The sequence below is a fragment of the Uranotaenia lowii genome, chromosome 2, assembly GCF_029784155.1.
Source record: "Uranotaenia lowii strain MFRU-FL chromosome 2, ASM2978415v1, whole genome shotgun sequence".
NCBI lineage: Eukaryota > Metazoa > Arthropoda > Insecta > Diptera > Culicidae > Uranotaenia > Uranotaenia lowii.
The window spans coordinates 273,557,304-273,576,966 of NC_073692.1; positions in this window are offsets into that span (position 1 = coordinate 273,557,304).

Consider the following 19,663-nt stretch of genomic DNA (forward strand, 5'->3'; position numbering starts at 1 on the left):
AACAAAACCCCAAGATAGAATGTTAATTGACTATTTTGGTCATGTTTGTTCTCATTTCACAATTTATAGCAGACATAAGAAGAAAATTCTATAACTTGGTCTCAACGCTAATAACATTGCATACTTAAAGGCGCTTTTTTTTATAATGAAGAGAAAATTAATTATTTTTGCTCTTTTCCTCAGACAATTGTTTGATAAATATTAGTTTTGGATAAATATCTGTAATTTCGTAATCAGCAATCATAACGATCAATTCAGAGGAAGAATATGCCGTTTGGAAGGGGGATCAATTGTACCCAACTCTGGGGGATCAATTGTACCCAGAATCAACATTTTAGAAAACTTTTTCTAAAAAAATTTGAGAGTTTTCCATTACTTTGAAAATATGGAATTATGAAGTTCATTTTACGCTCGAACGATTGATACATTGGAACGAATATTTTATTCATAATTTCCCCATGTAAGGAACATTTTAAAGTGATGAAAAAAGATCTTCAAGTTGCATTTTGTGAAATTTTTCAAACAAAGTTCAATTACTCAAACAATTATTTTGTTAAAATTTTTTAAGCTACAAGCATTGTTATTTTGCTCATTTTGGCACATTTTTCTAGAACATTTGATCTTTGTAAGACATTCCAGTTTCGAGATATAGCTAAGGAATCAAGTATCCCCAGGGATCAAGTATCCTCATTCTCCCCTATATATAAAAAGCAATTTCTGTATGTTTGTTTGTCCTCTATAGACTCAGCCGTCTTAAGTGCTAGAGGTCTGAAACTTGGCATGGATGCTCATTAGGACCAGGAAGGATGAAAAATGTTTTCAGATTTTTGGATGAACCCTTCTGAAGGGGGTCGTCCATACAAGACAAATATTGTTTTCGCAATATTGTCTTTACTTTTCGTCGGATTGTGTTGAAAATTTGCACATGAGTGTTTTGAAAGACGAACAATCGATTTCAGTTGTTAGATTTCGTGTAAGGGATCAGCCAAAGGGGTCGTCCATATTAATGTTCGCTGTTTTCGTGATATTGAGGTTATTATACATCGTATTCAAATGAAAATTGGTACACGATAGTTTTGAGTGACGTGTAATCGATTACGGGTATCAAGTTCAGTGTAAGGGGCCGGAAAAAGGGGTCGTCCATATTAACATTTCAATAACTTAGTGATATTGACGTTTTTATGCATCGGATTGGGATGAAAATTTGCACATAGGAGTTATAAGAGACAAACAATTGAATTCACATATTCAAATTAAAGTCGGTGGTCGGCCAAAGGGGTCGTCCAAATTAACTATTCACTGTTAATGCGATATTGTCGTTATTATACAACGGATTCAGATGAAAATTGGTTCACGAGAGTTTTGAGGGACGTGCAATGGTTTTCCGGTATTGAATTCAGCGTAAGGGGCCGGCAAAGTGGGTCGTCCATATTAACCTTTTAATATTTTTGCAATATCGTCGTTATTTGACATCGGATTGTAATGAAAATTGGCACACGGTAGTTTTCAGGGACGGAAAATCGATTTCAGATGTCAAAAGTTTTGCCAGGGGTCGACGAAAGGGGTCGTCCATATTAATTAACTTTTCACTGTTTCCAGCAATAATGACGTTATTATGCAATGATTTGCTTTGAAAATTTGCACACGGGAGTTCTTAGGGAAGGGTAATCGATTTCAGATATCAAAGGTTGTGTAAGAGGCCACCAAAAGGGGTTTAACTTTTTGGCAAAAATAATGTTGTTATGCAACGATCGAGTCAAATTTATACACGGAGCTTTTTTGGCACGATCAATTGATTCCTGATTTAAAATTTATTAGCAGACGACAGAAAAAGTGATCGTCCAATATTTTTGCAATTATTACCTACTAAACAATGAATTCGTAAATGCATCTGGAAAATGCTTGGCAATTGAATTTCATACAAACTGTTCATGACTTACTAAAGTTGAAATCGAAACGGAGTTCATATGGGATCAGCTATTTTATAGATAAAAGAAACTTGTTTAATCCAGTACCGTCAACTAGCGCATCAAGCAAACTTTTTAACTTCAATGGCTTCTAAAAACTTAATGCCCACAGATAATCATACCGCTTGATCATCAAAAATTTGAAAGTTGATGGGACATCAAATTGACGTAGTCAGAAAAATTATTGGTTTCACCGGTTATTTTCAAGTTAAAAAAAACATGCGATTTTCCCCCTACTATGAAAAAGGGTTAAGTTACAGAAAACTTTGTTTTTAAATAAAAAATCTAATGGATACGTTTGAAAATTTAGAGTTTTGGATATATTTGTTATGACATTACAATTGGCATAAAGCATCAATTGCAGTAATTTTTGGTTTTGTTCAAATTAAATTTTACATTATTTCTGTCGAAAATGTTTTTGAAGAAAAAGCTTAAGTAGCTGCTTACATTTAGGGGTAAAAAACACTAGGAACAAAAAAACTACTTGCTGAAATCATAAAAAAAAATGTTTGATCGATAAAATTTAAAAACGATTAATGCTAAAAAGTCATTAAAATAATAAAAAAATTATTAAAAAATAATTCGATAATTGCCCGAAAAATATTTTTACACCAGCAGTGTTGGTATAGGATAATGAAAGAAAGCAATATAATGTTTGTAGGTGATATCATGAAGCCAATCCGTCATACTGGGTAAACTTTAATTAAAATCCGCCCCTCTCCCTCCCCCTTTGGTGATTTTTTATGTAAAAAAAATGAAACTTAGAGCTCTTTGAGATATTCCTAAATAATGTTTTATTGATCTGAAATTATGCACAGGTCAATTTTTTGGGCCAATCTACAACAGAGATGTTAAAATCGCGAGTCTACATACTTGCACTTTGACCTTCTTTGCAGAAAGATTTTATTTCGTTAAACTCAAACTGCAATGATGCTATCGATAGTTCAACTCGGGAAGCATCAGGAAGTAAGCTTCGGGTAAACTCGGCAGGAGTAAACAGCAATCGGGGGAAATATCAGCGAAGCAACTGTTCGTTCTGTGACGCATGGGGACAACGCATGGGGGCGTGGCTAAAATTGATAGATACAAGGGAACGGGAAACGAGCGAGAGAAGGGTGCGAGGAATGTTAACTCGGTCCGTCGGGCAACGATCGCTCGTGAGCATTCGTGTACGGTAAGCTTCGTTCCGTTGTTTTGTTGGTGTGATTTTATTCCTGCGAGGCATGGAAAACATCAAATCGGAACTGTTCTCTTCGTTTTGTGTGCAATCACGTCATGATTGGAACGAAGATAAAATCAATCTGCACACAATAAGTTAAACTCAGAAAAAATCAACCGAATGATTCTTTCCGAAGCGAGTCTACACACCGCTGACAGTTCTGCGCAGGGTTGCCAACATTTATTTTCAAAAATCAGGGAACTTGCGAAATAAAAATCAGGCAAAATCAGGCTACGTAAAAGTAACGGAAATTTCGCTCAAAGTGATGACCTTTTTTTTTTGGTCATCGCTCCACATTTTCACTCCAATATGTGTTGTGAGCCTACTTAGTTGAATAATTCTGCTGCATCAAAGCAATCCCTTCAATTCTCTTTTTCAATACGAATTAACGGGAAACTTTCGATTGCTTTGATTCAGTCACATTTTCACTTTTTCACTTCAGCTATGGTACCTACTCCAGTTCCTTACTACACATTTTTCATGACATTCGCAAAAATCTGGCAAAATCAGGTATATTTTCAAAAATCAGGGAAAATCAATGGCTTATCAGGTTGTCAGGTAGAGCCTCGAAAAATCAGGCAACGCCTGAAAAATCAGGCACATTGGCATCTCTGGTTCTGCGAATTCAAAATTCAAATCGTTTTCGTTCGGCAGCCGAACACATCAATCGGACAACGCATGGAGGCGTGGCTTAAAGTGATAGATACCTACAAGGGAACGGGAAACGAGCGAGAAAAGGGTGCGAGTCAATGTTCACTCGGTCCGTCGGGCAATCACTGATAAGGGGCAATGATCGCTCGTGTGCATTCGTGTACGGTAAGCTTCGTTCTGTTGGTGGTTGGTGTGATTTTATTCCTGCGAGGCATGGAAAACATCAATGCAGAACTGTTCTCTTCGTTTTGTGTGCAATCACGTATATTGGAACGAAGATAAAATCAATCTGCACACAACAAGTTAAACTCGGAAAAAATCAGCCGAATGATTCTTTCCGAAGCGAGTTTACGCACCTCTGATCTACAATATGTTTATGACCCATTCCAGCGTGACGTCACATAGCTTGTAAAGCAATTTTTTGGTATATTGTATGTAAATTTTTCAGTTCATAGGGGAGATGAGGGCATAACGAGCACCCGAGGCATAATGAGAAGTCCATTTTTCTACATAAGTACGTATTTTCTTGAACAAATTTTCATGAGGACTTGTTTCGTACTACCTATAGTATTAATTTTTCACCAAAAAAGAAATATCCTTTTCATATTTACAGAAATATTAAATAATAACCAGCTAGGTTCTCAAGTGACGAAAATATTATAATTTTTGAGCACCACCAAATAAGCTTTTATGACCTTTAAATCATCTTGATCTGAAATGTATGCACTGCAACATGATCTACACATTGTTTCTAAATTTTCAGCATCATAAAATTTTTGATTTCTCACTTTAATCAGTTGTAAAACGCGTTTTTACTTTAATTTGTTCACTAGAGGTGAACAGAGCACTTTCAATGAAGGCATATTGAGCATTTTCTGCCGGAGAATCTAGCAGCGAATTCAACTCGATGAAGTCAACTGAATAATAGAGCTACAGCTTAACTTGTATCGTCTGACGATTTGGCCTATTGGTTAGATGTCGGAGAGGTAATCAGTAGACTCGAGTTCGATTCCTGTCCGAGGGGATTTTTTTTTGCACATACCATTCATGATTGATTTTTTTTATTGTTACATTATACGGCTAATAGCATCAAAGCATCATCCGTCAAACAAAACACCAGAAACATAATGTATGAACATGTGTTAATTCTTTGAATTCTATAAACAGACCTAGATTATTTTGTTTTTGCTTTGTTTGATGAATCTACGCCTCACACAAACTCACCTGGAAAAAGCAGTAGGAATCTGGTTGGAACCTTTTCATGAGTAGGCATCTCGAAAAATTTGATCCTTTAAATCTGATTTTAACATATTTTTTTTTTTATCCATCAGAACACATCTGTCATATTGCGTAAAAACCGGATGCACAGATTGCGATCTTCGAAATTGATCATTATTAGTTATTTACTTGGTGTCTACTAGTTAGACAACACTTTTTGCCTGCCGAAAATGGATTTTCGGCATTATTTAAGGAGTCTGCATTCAGTTATCCCCAATAACCATAGACTTTTAACCATATTTAACATCAAGGGTTGCACTCCGATGGTTGGTTTGAACTTCGTGTGGATCCTAGAGTGACTTGTTATACTTCTTAACCATTTGGTACGAAAAAAAATCAGAAAATATCCACTGTTCATGAGCTTTCAAGTCAACAATGTAGAATTTTCAAGACGCAAAATGCGTGAAAGGAGCAAATTTGTGCAAATTTTTTTTTTACCATGTCTTATTGCATCGTAAATATCTCAAAAACACGTTAATTTAAAAATCTATCAAAAATTGGCAAGATTGTCCTTTTCATAACCAACAAAACGCTACTAAAGTTTTGCAGATCCGAGCTCAATTAACGTAGCTATCACCGAAATAAAGTGCCCGGATACTAAATGATCATAGCCTTAGGGGGTTGTTCTGCGAGTCGATTGACGTGATTTACAAAATTTCACTTCTTCATCCAGACTCTAGTAAATGTTTCTGAGAAGAAACGTTAGTATGAATCGATCACAGGACATTTGAGCTGAAACTTCTAGCCTAGAGTGGTTTCTGGAGTCGGCACAACGATGTGAATTTTGCACATCACGTCACGTGACTCTCAGAATATGCCCCATTGTCTTGATTATACATCGCTTATAATAAAATTGTGCACATGGGAGTTTTACAGCACATGTTATTGATTTCACGGGTCAAATTTTGACAAGGAATCAGTAAAAGGGTTCGTCTTAATATTTTCGATTTTTTTTTGCAATAATTAAGTTGTTACGCATCATATCGAGGCAAAAATTTAAACACGAGAGTTTTGCAGGATGAAGAATCGATTCTTGATAACAAACTTTCTATTAGACGACAGAAAACGGGGTCATCCACATTTACTGTTTAATGTTTTTGCAATAATTGCTTGGTTATGCATGAGGTCCATAAAAAAAATCATTCAAGGGTGTTTTACAAAACGGACAATTGATTTATGAATTAAAATTTTTAATCACACGACAGAAAAGGGGTCGTTAATATTACCTTTAAAATATTTTAGACAAATGTCGTTTTTATGCATCCGAAAAAGACAAAAAATCGTACACGGGTGTTCTTTTCGACGGGTCATCAATTTCTTATTTTAAATTTCCATTTGATGGACAAGCCAATAAGCCGCTTGCAAATTCTGTTTAGTATTTTAAGCAATTCTTTGGTGAAAATTCGTCCCAATAACCAACCAAATACAAAATCATCAGCTTTAAAGTTAAATGCGAAACGAAGTTCGTACGGGATCAGCTAGACTATATATATAAAAAGCAATTTCTGTATGTTTGTTTGTCCTCTATAGACTCAGCCGTCTTAAGTGCTAGAGGTCTGAAACTTGGCATGGATGCTCATTAGGACCAGGAAGGATGAAAAATGTTTTCAGATTTTTGGATGAACCCTTCTGAAGGGGGTCGTCCATACAAGACAAATATTGTTTTCGCAATATTGTCTTTACTTTTCGTCGGATTGTGTTGAAAATTTGCACATGAGTGTTTTGAAAGACGAACAATCGATTTCAGTTGTTAGATTTCGTGTAAGGGATCAGCCAAAGGGGTCGTCCATATTAATGTTCGCTGTTTTCGTGATATTGAGGTTATTATACATCGTATTCAAATGAAAATTGGTACACGATAGTTTTGAGTGACGTGTAATCGATTACGGGTATCAAGTTCAGTGTAAGGGGCCGGAAAAAGGGGTCGTCCATATTAACATTTCAATAACTTAGTGATATTGACGTTTTTATGCATCGGATTGGGATGAAAATTTGCACATAGGAGTTATAAGAGACAAACAATTGAATTCACATATTCAAATTAAAGTCGGTGGTCGGCCAAAGGGGTCGTCCAAATTAACTATTCACTGTTAATGCGATATTGTCGTTATTATACAACGGATTCAGATGAAAATTGGTTCACGAGAGTTTTGAGGGACGTGCAATGGTTTTCCGGTATTGAATTCAGCGTAAGGGGCCGGCAAAGTGGGTCGTCCATATTAACCTTTTAATATTTTTGCAATATCGTCGTTATTTGACATCGGATTGAAATGAAAATTGGCACACAGTAGTTTTCAGGGACGGAAAATCGATTTCAGATGTCAAAAGTTTTGCCAGGGGTCGACGAAAGGGGTCGTCCATATTAATTAACTTTTCACTGTTTCCAGCAATAATGACGTTATTATGCAATGATTTGCTTTGAAAATTTGCACACGGGAGTTCTTAGGGAAGGGTAATCGATTTCAGATATCAAAGGTTGTGTAAGAGGCCACCAAAAGGGGTTTAACTTTTTGGCAAAAATAATGTTGTTATGCAACGATCGAGTCAAATTTATACACGGAGCTTTTTTGGCACGATCAATTGATTCCTGATTTAAAATTTATTAGCAGACGACAGAAAAAGTGATCGTCCAATATTTTTGCAATTATTACCTACTAAACAATGAATTCGTAAATGCATCTGGAAAATGCTTGGCAATTGAATTTCATACAAACTGTTCATGACTTACTAAAGTTGAAATCGAAACGGAGTTCATATGGGATCAGCTATTTTATAGATAAAAGAAACTTGTTTAATCCAGTACCGTCAACTAGCGCATCAAGCAAACTTTTTAACTTCAATGGCTTCTAAAAACTTAATGCCCACAGATAATCATACCGCTTGATCATCAAAAATTTGAAAGTTGATGGGACATCAAATTGACGTAGTCAGAAAAATTATTGGTTTCACCGGTTATTTTCAAGTTAAAAAAAACATGCGATTTTCCCCCTACTATGAAAAAGGGTTAAGTTACAGAAAACTTTGTTTTTAAATAAAAAATCTAATGGATACGTTTGAAAATTTAGAGTTTTGGATATATTTGTTATGACATTACAATTGGCATAAAGCATCAATTGCAGTAATTTTTGGTTTTGTTCAAATTAAATTTTACATTATTTCTGTCGAAAATGTTTTTGAAGAAAAAGCTTAAGTAGCTGCTTACATTTAGGGGTAAAAAACACTAGGAACAAAAAATCTACTTGCTGAAATCATAAAAAAAAATGTTTGATCGATAAAATTTAAAAACGATTAATGCTAAAAAGTCATCAAAATAATAAAAAAAATTATTAAAAAATAATTCGATAATTGCCCGAAAAATATTTTTACACCAGCAGTGTTGGTATAGGATAATGAAAGAAAGCAATATAATGTTTGTAGGTGATATCATGAAGCCAATCCGTCATACTGGGTAAACTTTAATTAAAATCCGCCCCTCTCCCTCCCCCTTTGGTGATTTTTTATGTAAAAAAAATGAAACTTAGAGCTCTTTGAGATATTCCTAAATAATGTTTTATTGATCTGAAATTATGCACAGGTCAATTTTTTGGGCCAATCTACAACAGAGATGTTAAAATCGCGAGTCTACATACTTGCACTTTGACCTTCTTTGCAGAAAGATTTTATTTCGTTAAACTCAAACTGCAATGATGCTATCGATAGTTCAACTCGGGAAGCATCAGGAAGTAAGCTTCGGGTAAACTCGGCAGGAGTAAACAGCAATCGGGGGAAATATCAGCGAAGCAACTGTTCGTTCTGTGAATTAATAAAAAAATCGTTTTCGTTCGGCAGCCGAACACATCAATCGGACAACGCATGGGGGCGTGGCTAAAATTGATAGATACAAGGGAACGGGAAACGAGCGAGAGAAGGGTGCGAGGAATGTTAACTCGGTCCGTCGGGCAACGATCGCTCGTGAGCATTCGTGTACGGTAAGCTTCGTTCCGTTGTTTTGTTGGTGTGATTTTATTCCTGCGAGGCATGGAAAACATCAAATCGGAACTGTTCTCTTCGTTTTGTGTGCAATCACGTCATGATTGGAACGAAGATAAAATCAATCTGCACACAATAAGTTAAACTCAGAAAAAATCAACCGAATGATTCTTTCCGAAGCGAGTCTACACACCGCTGACAGTTCTGCGCAGGGTTGCCAACATTTATTTTCAAAAATCAGGGAACTTGCGAAATAAAAATCAGGCAAAATCAGGCTACGTAAAAGTAACGGAAATTTCGCTCAAAGTGATGACCTTTTTTTTTTGGTCATCGCTCCACATTTTCACTCCAATATGTGTTGTGAGCCTACTTAGTTGAATAATTCTGCTGCATCAAAGCAATCCCTTCAATTCTCTTTTTCAATACGAATTAACGGGAAACTTTCGATTGCTTTGATTCAGCCACATTTTCACTTTTTCACTTCAGCTATGGTACCTACTCCAGTTCCTTACTACACATTTTTCATGACATTCGCAAAAATCTGGCAAAATCAGGTATATTTTCAAAAATCAGGGAAAATCAATGGCTTATCAGGTTGTCAGGTAGAGCCTCGAAAAATCAGGCAACGCCTGAAAAATCAGGCACATTGGCATCTCTGGTTCTGCGAATTCAAAATTCAAATCGTTTTCGTTCGGCAGCCGAACACATCAATCGGACAACGCATGGAGGCGTGGCTTAAAGTGATAGATACCTACAAGGGAACGGGAAACGAGCGAGAAAAGGGTGCGAGTCAATGTTCACTCGGTCCGTCGGGCAATCACTGATAAGGGGCAATGATCGCTCGTGTGCATTCGTGTACGGTAAGCTTCGTTCTGTTGGTGGTTGGTGTGATTTTATTCCTGCGAGGCATGGAAAACATCAATGCAGAACTGTACTCTTCGTTTTGTGTGCAATCACGTATATTGGAACGAAGATAAAATCAATCAAGAAAGAATAGAATCAGTACAAAAGCAATTTCTACTATATGCCCTTCGTAAATTAGGTTGGACATCATTCCCACTTCCATCATATAAAGCGCGCTGCATGCTCATTGACATACAAACACTAAAAGAACGCCGTGAATATGCAATGGTTTCATTTGTAAACGATATTGTTTCGCAGCGTATTGACTCAAAAGAAATTCTATCAAAATTAAACTTTTATGCACCTTCTCGGCAACTCCGAAATCGAAATTTATTTTTCATTAATCACTATCGCACAAACTACGCGAAAAACGGGCCAATAAATCGCATGATGGCCTCTTACAATCAACACTGCGAAACCATTGACTTTACAATGTCTCGGCAAAAACTCAAACAATATTTTAATCGAAGAAATCTAAACTCTTAAGGAGAAATTGTAAAGCAGACACTGCTTAAACCTATTCTTAAGGAAATGCACATGTATCAAACTAGTCTACATTACGGTTGACGAATAAATAAATAAATAAATAAATCTGCACACAACAAGTTAAACTCGGAAAAAATCAGCCGAATGATTCTTTCCGAAGCGAGTTTACGCACCTCTGATCTACAATATGTTTATGACCCATTCCAGCGTGACGTCACATAGCTTGCAAAGCAATTTTTTGGTATATTGTATGTAAATTTTTCAGTTCATAGGGGAGATGAGGGCATAACGAGCACCCGAGGCATAATGAGAAGTCCATTTTTCTACATAAGTACGTATTTTCTTGAACAAATTTTCATGAGGACTTGTTTCGTACTACCTATAGTATTAATTTTTCACCAAAAAAGAAATATCCTTTTCATATTTACAGAAATATTAAATAATAACCAGCTAGGTTCTCAAGTGACGAAAATATTATAATTTTTGAGCACCACCAAATAAGCTTTTATGACCTTTAAATCATCTTGATCTGAAATGTATGCACTGCAACATGATCTACACATTGTTTCTAAATTTTCAGCATCATAAAATTTTTGATTTCTCACTTTAATCAGTTGTAAAACGCGTTTTTACTTTAATTTGTTCACTAGAGGCGAACAGAGCACTTTCAATGAAGGCATATTGAGCATTTTCTGCCGGAGAATCTAGCAGCGAATTCAACTCGATGAAGTCAACTGAATAATAGAGCTACAGCTTAACTTGTATCGTCTGACGATTTGGCCTATTGGTTAGATGTCGGAGAGGTAATCAGTAGACTCGAGTTCGATTCCTGTCCGAGGGGATTTTTTTTTGCACATACCATTCATGATTGATTTTTTTTATTGTTACATTATACGGCTAATAGCATCAAAGCATCATCCGTCAAACAAAACACCAGAAACAGTGTGTGTGTGAAACAGTGAACAACAAGCGAAACCGGCGCCCGCCTCGGTTAAACATCGCGCGACTGAAGCAACCTGAGGTCGCGGCAGACTACGCGCAATCGGTCGAAGCAGCGCTGCCGGCAGAGGGCGAGCTTGACGAAGCCCCTCTCGAGGACTGTTGGGATACCATCAAAACAGCCATCAACAGTGCGGCGGAGAACGTCATCGGTTATGTGGAGCGATCTCGACGGAACGACTGGTTCGACGAGGAGTGTAGGAGGGTGATGGACGAAGAAAATGCCGCGCGGGCGGCAGTAGTGCAAAGAGGCACCCGTCGAAATGTGGAAAATCACCGACAGCGGAAGAGGCAGCGAGTCCGACTTTTCCAGGAGAAAAAGCGCCGCCTGGAGGAGGAGGAGCTCGAGGAGCTGGAGCAGCTGCATCGTTCCCAAGAAACACGAAAGTTCTATCAGAAACTCAACGCATCCCGCAAAGGCTTCGTGCCGCAAGCCGAAATGTGCCGGGATAAGGACGGGGGTATCCTGACGGACAATCGTGAGGTGATCAAAAGGTGGAAGCAGCACTTCGATGAACACCTGAACGGCGCACATGCAGGAGATCAAGACGGTGGGGAAAGGTACATCGCCGGCGTAGCCAACGACGAAGAGGAGCCACTCCCAACGATGAGTGAAGTTAAGGAAGCCATTCGCCAGCTGAATAGAAACAAGTCGGCTGGGAAGGATGGCATCGCAGCTGAACTCATCAAAATGGGCCCGGACAGGTTGGCCGATTGCCTACATCGGTTGATAATCCGGATCTGGGACATAGAACAGCTACCGGAGGAGTGGAAGGAGGGGGTAATATGCCCCATCTACAAGAAGGGCGACAAATTGGACTGTGAGAACTACCGAGCGATCACTGTCCTCAATGCCGCCTACAAAGTGTTGTCCCGAATCCTACTCCGCCGCCTAACGCCACAAGCAAACAGATTCGTGGGAAGTCATCAGGCCGGCTTCATGGAGGGACGGTCTACGACGGACCAGATATTCACATTGCGGCAAATCCTCCAAAAATGCCGTGAACACCAAGTCCCTACGCATCATCTATTCATCGACTTCAAAGCCGCATACGACACGATCGACCGTAACGAGCTATGGAAAATCATGGACGAGAACGGCTTTTCCGGGAAGCTGATCAGACTGATCAAGGCGACGATGGATGGAACGCAGTGCTGTGTGCGGATTGATGTTCAACGTGGCGCTAGAAGGTGTTATTCGACGAGCGGTGGGCGAAATGCGGGGCACGATTTTCAACAGATCCAGTCAACTTATCTGCTTTGCCGATGACATTGATATAGTCGGCAGATCATCTGCGGCGGTGGAGGAGATCTACCGCAAACTGAAACGCGAAGCAGGAAGGATTGGGTTGATGATTAATACGTCCAAGACGAAGTACATGCTGGCCTGCGGATCCGAGACCGACCGAACCCGCTTGTCCAGTAATAACAAGGTCACGATCGACGGCGACGAGCTGGAGATAGTCGAAGACTTTGTCTATCTCGGCTCACTGGTGACCGCAGACAATGACACCAGCCGTGAGATCCGGAGGCGAATTATCAGCGGAAGTCGGGCCTACTATGGACTCCACAAGCAACTGCGGTCGAGAAGACTTAGCCCTCGCACGAAGTGTAACCTGTATATGACGCTCATTAGACCGGTTGTTCTCTACGGGCACGAGACATGGATATTGCTCGAGGAGGACCTGCGTACACTCGGAGTATTCGAGCGACGAGTGTTAAGAACCATCTTTGGCGGCGTACAGGAGAACGGAGTGTGGAGGCGAAGGATGAACCACGAGCTCGCGCGCCTCTACGGCGAACCCAGTATCCCGAAGGTGGTGAAGGCTGGCCGGATACGCTGGGCGGGACATGTTGCGAGAATGCCGGACGACTGTCCTGCAAAACAGGTGTTCGCTACGAATCCGGTAGGAACAAGACGAGCGGGGGCGCAACGAGCGAGGTGGTTAGACCAAGTGGAGCGTGATCTGGCGAACGTGGGGTGCCCGAGAAATTGGAGAACGGTTGCTATGAACCGAGTGAATTTTAGGAATTATGTTCGTCAAGTTATGTCGTGAGACGGAATACTATGTAAATAAATAATAAAACACCAGAAACATAATGTATGAACATGTGTTAATTCTTTGAATTCTATAAACAGACCTAGATTATTTTGTTTTTGCTTTGTTTGATGAATCTACGCCTCACCGTTTAGTGCAATCATGATCATAAATGATAAATGAAGAAAAAAAAAATCACCTCCACCAGGAATCGAGCTCGAGCCTACTGATTATCTCTCCGACATCTAACCAATAGGCCAAATAGTCAGACGATACAAGTTGAGCTGTAGCTCTATTACTCAATTGACTTCATCGAGTCGAATTCGCTGCTAGATTCCCCGGCAGAAAATGCTCATTATGCCTTCATTAATGGTGCTCATACTGCCTCGGGGGGTTTCTCATTATGCCTCTACAGTGACTGGTTTTCAGCTTTCGGCAAAATTTTTTAAAATGCATTTTTAAACGTTTTTATCTACTTTTTCAAGTTTCATCCAATTAGACAATAGACTATTTGAGTGTCGGAACACGAAACAATGATGTAATTCACATATTACAGCTGTTCTCTATGGTTAAATAAGCATTTTCCTTAAGGTGCCCATTATGCCCTCATCTCCCCTATTGCATATTGAAAAAAAAACGACACCTTTAAGCTCAGAATTTAAAGCTCTACAATTTTGATTTAAAAGTATTTTTATTAAACGAATAGTTATCAAAATATAAGGAAAAGAAATCGTGACGTCACTTTTTTCACTTTCCTTTTTTTTACAAAACCGTATTTTTTTGTTCACCTATTCGATCGAATTTTATGATAATTCCCGAAAAGTATCATTTCATTTCATCCAACAATTCGCTGATTGTGATTTTTTTTAAATTTTGATTTCAATGTTTTCTAGAGCTGTTTAGTTTCGTGACGTCGCAACGCGCCATTTCTTTTAAACACGTTTTTGCAAAGCGTTTGACGTCACAAGATCTTATGGTCAACTACACCTTATAAAATTGAAGTGTAATCTTAAAATAAATGCTTAATTTACAAAAAATGTTTAAAAACTCAACATAAAATGTGATTTGGTGATGAATTAGATCCATTTATTCCCAAAAATCGAGTGAAATCAATCCAAAAAATCCCATATAAGCAGATAAGGTTTGAAAAACTGCGCGCATATAAATTTTATTCGAAATTTAATTGTGCGATCACGTGAATGTTTAAAAAAACTAATGCTAGGGAAAACTTATTCGTAAAAGCGTTGAAATGTGTTTCTGAATCTTTTTGATATTTCATTGCAAAGTACACTAGAGTGTTCAAATCAGTCGACTTAGTTTTTTTTCTTTTTTTTTTATTGAACAAAAAGAACTTAACCTACATTTACAAAATCATTACACTACTTTTCACTATCTTAACAAATATTTTAGTTACAATCAAACAAATTCTTCACAATTTTTCTATTGTTCCATCTAAATTCGCGGATATCTTTTTGAAACAAATATAAATTTAAATTTGGAAAATTCTAACCACAGTGCCGTTTTTTGGAGAGGTTCTTCAGGTATACCTAATATATCTTCTATATTCACAAAAACAATTCTGTACCTCGTTCGTAATATCCTTTCTACCCATAATCTTACATTTTCGTTTGTAAAACACGACCTCAATCGATGTTCGTTCGTATCAATTGGACAACAAATATCGCACAATTCATTATCCAGATTTCCAATATTGTATTCAGTAAGTTTCTTTTTGTTGGGTTTTAGATTATTGAACAATAAATATAAACTTGATCGATTAGTGGACATTTAGAAAGAATAAACAATGATTTTTCAAAATGAGCTCCATGTTACGAGGGGAAATATTTCTTCAATTTTGGGCTTGATCGTATCGCCAGAGACAAGTGATCTATATAATCGTTTAGTAGTTTCAATTTCAGGGCTGTTTTTAAGATGCTGCACTTGCAAAATCCATTCTTTACCATTTCTCTTCGGTCTTTCTAGATGGTTAAATTTCAGCAAATAATCTTCATTTAAAGGAGAAAAAAGTATGTTTCTTACAAACAATGCTTTGTATTTTTGTTCTGGATCAATCAATCCCAATCCTCCTCGATATATGTCTAAATATAGTTTCTTCCTTTCTACTCTAAACATATTATTTTTCCAAACAAACAAAATGAAAGTTAAAATGTATTCTAGGCTTAGTACAAAGTATAATGATAAATTTGGGAGATCGAATCACGGAAATAAATAAGTATGGAATTATAAGGATTTTTTTGGAAGGAACAAGAAAATCCAGTTTTGCGCAAACTTCTAACGTTTTTATCGGCCGATTTGTTTTCATTATCATTAGTCACGAAGCTTTAATATGACAAATAGTTCAAAACAAAGTCTTATTTCGATAATGGTTCTGATAAAAAGATATTTAGTTTAAAACATAGCTTCTCAAGGGTCAATTACGAATAAAATATGAATGATTGTTGATCGACACTTAAATATATTCCCTTTTTGGAAACTTAATAACTGTTTTATGATAATTCTAATGAAATGCGTTCTTCAGATGAAATATTGTCATAATTAAATCTTTAAAACACACTGTTTGACAGCAAAAGTTAATGTATAAAGTTTAACATGTTTAAAGATTTTTTGAATCTCACTTCTTCTTACTTATTTTATTTTAACATAATGCAAGCAAATAATAGAAGATATTAGCGAGTTTTTCCATTCTGATATAGACTCGATTTGCTTTACTACCCCTACCATGGAAAATTTTTCTTTAAATCTGTTATAATTAAAAAAACTTCATTTTTAATTATATTTTATATTTTTTTCTGGAAAGAATTATTTTATGGCATCTGTGCTTCTAGATTGACTTAAGTCTCAACGTAACTTGAAGGTTGATGGAGCCACCCTTTAGAAAAAATAATAGGGATCTTCAATACAATAAATAAAACCTTTAAAAAAATCGCCCCATTTTGAAACGGGAAGAGTATTCGCATAGATACAGGCAAATTAGACGATTTAGACATTGGTTTTGTTGATAATATGTATGTATGTTACATTTATTGAGTCTTCATTGATTAAAATGGAACGCATCTTTCTATTCAATATATCATCTAATTTGGTTAAAACTTATTTGTCAATTCAGTAAATCATCTCATAAGGTCAAAACTTCACGTTTATCAATTTTTAACATGAAAACCTTTGGGATTGTAGTCAAATTTTTATCAATTTGTAGGGGAGCCCCCAATTTTGGATTCAGAATACTTTGAAAGTATTATAGAAACCATTTCCGGTCTTGAAAACGGCTACACACTAAATTTCAGGTTGAACGATTCAGTAGTTTCCGCAAATCGTTTGAATTGTGTAAAATTTATGTGTATTTTGTCTAGGAGCCCCCCTCCCCCTTTTCGGATTCCGAGGGGTTTGGAAGTATTATAGGAACCATTCTCGGACTTGAAAGTGGCTACACACTTGAAGGTTCCCGTAAATAAAAATCACAATTACAATTACACACCAAATTTCTCGTTGTCGGCTTAGTAGTTGATCGAATTAATCGAATTGTGTCAAATTTGTGTTAATTTTGTATCGGAACCTCCCATTTTTAGATTTGGAGGGGTTTGAAAGTATTACAGAAATTATTACCAGTCTTAAAAACGGCACATACCGAATTTCATGTTGATCGGTCGGTCTCGGTCTCGAAAGAATGTCCTTCGACGTGGCAATTATAACAGACATTACGCTTTAGCGGAATGTATGCATTAACTACACGTCGAAGTGCATTCAATCCGCTAGGTCCCGCCACGGGTTCTGCATTATTTTGCAAAACATTGCGATTATTAAAATGTCCCATTTCGTTATTTTGTTGTTTATTTCCATTTTCATTATTCCTTGACTTATTTTTCCAATGTTTTGTTCTATATTTATCCTGAGTTTCCCTTTCCATTATAAAGTTTCTGTTGTAGTTTTGAGTTCTATTATTATTTGAATATTGATTTTGATTCTTACTAGGATTTTGATAATTTTGTCTGAATGTTCTAGTTTCATTTTCACTTTCTAATTCCTCAACTCTGTAGTCCCGGATTTTGTATTTTTGCCAGTTAATGGAATCGAATTTCTTCCAGAAATCCTTCATTTTGGGAATGTTATCCACATTGGCAGCGAGTATTGCAATTCGAAAGTCTTCCCGAGAGTTGCGAAATAGACAATCGAACTTTCGCTGCTCGCTCTAAGGGTTAGACATTCCCCGGAAAATTCGCACCATATCTAAATAAAAATCGTGAAATTTCTCCCTGTTTTCGTATGGGACAAATTCAGCTGTCAACTCTGCCACCAAATTGTCCCATGTACCAAGTTCGGCCGAGAAATTCGCTTCCAACAGCCAGGATCTAGCTTTATGACTAAACAAATAATGAGCATTGCGAAAGAGCTCCTCTTTCGAACATTCTTCTGAACGGGCGGCAAATTCCACGTCTTTCAGAAATTCGTTCAGTCTACGTCCATTATCTGTTCCATCATAATTTAGATTCCATTTGTAGACAGACAGTCGTTTTGTCCTATGACTCGCATTGTTCATTTCACAATTTTCTTTATTTTCAGGTCGATTTTCTAAATTTTCCTTTCTTTGATCATCTCGGATACTGCTCATAGAGTTTTGGATCGAGCTATTTTTCTGCTTCAACCAATCAAGGAAGTCCTCCGGTTTGTGCCGGGTCTTTTCGACGGCTGGAATCACAGGATCGTCCAAGACACACGTATTCTGGACCGTTTTATAATGTGTGTCGCTACGTTGAGACTGATTGGCTTCCAAAACCTGAATCCGTTCGAGCCACTTTGGTCAGATTACGGTTCTCTTCGACTATGAATGCAATGTCACAAGGTACGTTGCTAGTCGAAGGATCGTTAGTACTAGCTGTTCTTGTTTCCTTCTGTTGTCCGAAAATAGAATTCAAAACCAGTTGTTGTTTGTGAACTGGCTCAACGTTTTTATCCTGATTCGTCGGTTGAACCAACTCTTCAACTCGTAATTAATTTAAACTGGAATTAACGATTCCCAATTCCGCGCGCCTAACTTCGGGAAAAGGCAAAGTAAGAGAGAAGTACACACTCAACAATTTTAAAACTTCCGAAGCTATATCGGTCAGGTTATTCCCATGTTCTTCGCTATCTGCCTTGCTTCTTAATCTCTACAGGTGAAAGATCATATGGATCAACCGGGTTTTGAAAAGTTGTTGAGGTGCATTCCTTCTACCTCGATTCTCTAAATGCAATTTAATATTACAAAGTTTTTCTTCGCAAACTCCTAGTTCTTCCTCCATTGATTCATAAACCAAAGTATAATTAACAAATGGATTATCTTTTTCTGTTTTCAGGTGTGCGCGAAGGTTCCGTTCATTCACTAGACGTCTTTCCATCCTAGTGATTCCGCGAATCTGGAGTTCATACTTAAATTCATCCACGGTCAGATGAGCACAGTTTATGCTGTGGTATAGGACGAGGAGATGGGACATATCCATGTTGGATTCTTATGTAACCCTCACCAGGAAATTCGAGAATGGAATAAAGATATAATTAGGCGATTAAAATCTTAAGTTTTTAAGAAATTTGTAGGGAAAACGTTCTTTGAATGGTAGTTTATCGAAGTAACCGGTTGTGTTTAAAATAAATTTAGATACTTACTTATAAGTTATAAGTTACTTAATTAGTAAATAAATAACAAATAATACAGATTAAAATGAAGACGTGAATCAATTAGGTAACGGGCAAAGAAATAAATATATCATCAAAATTTCAATTAAAATTGAAAATAAAAAAAAAATTGTAAAAGACAGCCAGCTGAATAAATTAACAAATGAATAAAAAATTGAATAAATAACAGAAATTTATGATCGAGGAATTACAATGAAGAGTAAAACAGGCCCAGATTCACACAATGCAATGATAGGTACGAAATGCACAATTATTTCCTATCAATTTATCTTATTGCTAATATCACCTAAGTTGATTGAAATGAATCAACAATTCTGCTCCTTTGGTTATTTAATACTTAACCCATTCGATCAAACACTAATACAACAATCAAATATTTATGCCATTGAATATTTCATTAATTGCAATAAATTATAGAAAAGTAAAATTGTTTATTCATAATTATTAACTAGAAGTTAATTAAT